This window comes from Dipodomys spectabilis, unplaced genomic scaffold (assembly GCF_019054845.1).
Source record: "Dipodomys spectabilis isolate Male_0828 unplaced genomic scaffold, ASM1905484v1 ptg000612l, whole genome shotgun sequence".
Lineage (NCBI taxonomy): Eukaryota > Metazoa > Chordata > Mammalia > Rodentia > Heteromyidae > Dipodomys > Dipodomys spectabilis.
In genome coordinates this window covers 98737-102583 of record NW_024871289.1, presented here as the reverse complement: position 1 = coordinate 102583, position 3847 = coordinate 98737, and the positions used below count along the sequence as shown (strand labels likewise).

Below are 3847 nucleotides of genomic sequence, written 5' to 3'. Positions count from 1 at the left end.
AATGATTCAGTTAATTTTCTTAAATTTCAAAAATGTCATTAATTCCTTTTTGTCAATACAACATATTTTCACAATCCAAATAACAACAATATCTTATAGTAACAATTCACGGATTCTGTGGAGTTCTTCAAAGTGAATTGTCTGTTTTGATGTCAAAATGTATTCAAGAGTTTTTGTATACATCTATAATGATTTATGCAGAGTTTGTGATTTTGTTGATCGGAAATAATTTTAATTTATCTGTTGAAATGAGTACTATAGAAACTAAAGATATTTCCGGTGTTTGTCTGAAAAAATATATTTTAAAATATTCTATATTCTATGTTTGTATAGTGTCCATAATCTCTTTTATTCTCTCCTAGATATAATACATTGAATTCTACATTGTTTTATAACATATAGGTTCATTAATGTGTCCTTTCAGATTGCATTCCATACAGAAACAGTTTAAGATTCCTTTTTTTTCCCCTAGGTCCTTTTAGTATTATATTTCTTTGGGATAAAACAACAATGTTGTCTAATTTCAAAAGTTGTGTAAAGGTTATGCTATGTAAAGGCCTTTCTAAGGTGAAAATTTAATACACTGATGTCAAAGTAACTTTTAATTATATGAATTAGGTGTATTGTTACACTTGTAATTTTGTAATCAACTTTTTAATAGCTGTTTTTCATTTCTTGCATCTGAAGAATGAAAAATTTTGAATACTTCACAAATTTTCATATCATCCTTGTACAAGTGCCATGTTAATCTCTGTATTGTTGTAATTTTGGTATACAAGCTGCTGAAGAATGTAGTATCCTGTAAATTTTAGTAGTTAATGATGAAATATTTATACAGGCTTATATGCTTAGGTGCCTATTTGTAATAAGGAAACCTTATTGTTCCTAAAAATGCTATTAATCTTATTTCCCTAAAATTCTTTGAATAGTTAAAAAAAATATGTTGTTCAGTTCATTGCTCACATTTGCAATTTTTTTGTCAATGACTATTTTAAGTCTTTTTCACTTAGAATTTGATCAAACTTTCAAGTATTAATAGCTATGTCCAAAGGAGACGGCTTTTTCAAGTACTTATTTATCCAACTGTGTTAGATCTGTGGAGCCAATGGATTCAAAGTAAGCCTTGTTTAAGAGCTACTTCTAAACATATGCAGCTGAGATTTTCCCAAATGAGGTCTTACTGGCACAAATGTCTACCTGACCCTTTACCCTTCTTCAATGTAGGAATAGACCAACCAGAATATCTTACTCTGACAGCATAGATTGTATTAGTGGAACAAATCTAATCTTAGTTACAAGGGATCATAGAGAGATGAACAGTTCAGCCAGAACTGTTCATACTAGAAGGCATTTTATCAAAATATGATTGTTTATGATACCTACCATTTCAAATGTAGCTAAAACCAAGAAAGTGAAAAATTGTTCATATTCGTGATTACCTAATGTCTTGGCCTGTCTACCTTCCAAAAAGGCAGGAACTTACACTACTGCCATTTTATCACCAAATATTTTCATAGTTGAAAGAGAAGTCCATATATTTCTCTTCATTATTAGGCCTTAAATTGGTAATGTTTTTTTATTATTTTTATTTTTATTATTATTTTTATTGTGAACAAAATGTACAGAGGGGTAACATTACATGGGCAAGATAATGAGTACATTTTTTATCAAGTATTGCAACCTCCTCCTTTGTTACCCTTCACATCCCTTCCCAGCCTCCCCCCGACTCCCACCCAATCCTCCTCCCAACCAAAGTTTTAAAGCTCATTTTCGACATGACAACTTGTACTTCTCATTGTTGCAACAGGTCCACCTGTATCCTTAAATGACTTGTTTTTCCCCTTCTCCTTCACAAATTATACCGACATCAAATATAGTGAAAGCAGGGGTTATAATGTGGGAGAGGGACATACAAAGCAACAAAAAGATAATCTTATAAGTGCGTTAGAAACAAATGCATGAAAGAAAAAAAACATTTAAATATATATCTAAGGATTCATTTTCCTAACATCACATTATCTGACCTTTTCTGCTTGACTCATACATATACTAGATATTGCAAATAAGAGAAACCATGGGACCTAGGTTTCTTTGGGCCTGGCTTACTTCACTTAATATAATTTATTCCAAGTCTTTCCATTTCCTAACAAATGGGGTAATGCCATTCTTTCTGATGGAGGCATAGAATTCCATTGTGTATATATACCACATTTTCTTGATCCATTCATGTACTGAGGGGCATCTGGATTGGTTCCATATCTTAGCTATGGTAAATAATTCTGCAATAAACATAGGTGTGCTGATAGCTATAGTGTGGTCTTGTTTGTAAACATTTGGGTAAATGCCCAAAAGTGGGTTTGCTGGGTCATAGGGGAGCTGTATGTGAAGTTTTTTGAGAAGTGGTTGAACAGGTTTACACACCCACCAACAATGCAGTAAGATTCATTTCTGTCCACATCCCCTCCAGCATCTGTTGTTATTAGAGTTCTTCATTTTTGCCATTCTAACTGGGGTGAGGTGGTATCTCAATGTTGTCTTGATTTGCATTATCACCCTACACCAGAATCAACTCCAAATGGATCAAAGACTTCGGAGTCAAAGTAGACACTCTGAAAACATTACAGGATGGAATAGGAGAAACCCTAGGTCTCCTTGGCGCAGGCTGAAATTTTCTTAATAAAGACCCGGACACAACAAATCAAAGAAAGGTTGGACAAATGGGATTGCATGAAGTTGCAGAGCTTCCGCATGGCAAAGGACATAGCTAGCAAGATCAATAGAAAGCCCACGGATTGTGAGAAGATCTTCACTAGCCATACAACGGACATGGGTCTCATATCTAAAATATACTTGGAACTCAAAAAATTAAATCCCCAACAACAAATACTCAAAGAAACATCTGTCCAATAAATAAGTGGGCTAAAGACTTAAAGAGAAACTTCTTTGAAGAACAAAGAAGAATGGCCAATAGACACATGAAGAAAAGCTCAACCTCCCTAAATTGCTAATGTTTTAACCACAGTGTTTCCTCTTGCATCCAGGCTGTAAATCTACAAATGGTAAAGCTTTAGGTTTAACTCTACCAAACACTGAGGTAGAGATAATGGAATAATACTTTAAAATAGAGTTGCCTTTGATACGCTAACCCCAACAGAACAATGCAAAACATGAGCCTTTTCATTATATTATATATAGTTATATATTTTACATTTATATGTGATGATTTTATATTTCACACTATGAAAGTTACTAGAATTATTTGATAATTTGACAAATAAATTGATATTTATTCCAATCAATACAATTAGAATGTAAATAATTAGGTTTAGAATATATATCAGAATATAAATTGTATCAATGCAATATTTTAGGTACAAACTTGTGATACCTTCTAAGTGTACATGGCCTTCTGAATTCACATAGCAAAAAATGAGTGTTGTTTTCCTCTAATCTATATGGGATTTTATTCTGCTGCTCTGTTTATTGTTTTAACTCGCTGGTCCCAAACTCTTTTTCTCCGTATTTCTGAAGCATTCCAGTGATTATGCCCAAATTTTGCTGATATGATGTCTAAAAAATACTTCTCTTCTGTAGGACCCATGGGTCCTAGGATCTCAGGTCCCAGTTACCTGTATCATCAGATAACAGGGGCAAGACTTCTCACCTAGGCCCATGCAACATGCCAACAGAAAGTAATTGAAGAGCTATCTGGTCGTTAATTGGACATAATCAACTCCCAGTCTTTCCTGCATGGTCTGGCTTGTATGTCCTGCTCAGCTTTCTCTCTCAAACCTGGAGCTCTACCCTCTGGGCCACTGCTCCACTTCTGGTTCACTGGCGGTTTATT

The 3847-nt window shown here is 33.9% G+C and overlaps 1 pseudogene; it reads right to left on the bottom strand.

Annotated features, from left to right (window-relative positions):
• Positions 1-691: 691 nt before the first annotated feature.
• LOC122100951 lies at positions 692-791 on the bottom strand (annotated as a pseudogene).
• Positions 792-3847: the final 3056 nt, after the last annotated feature.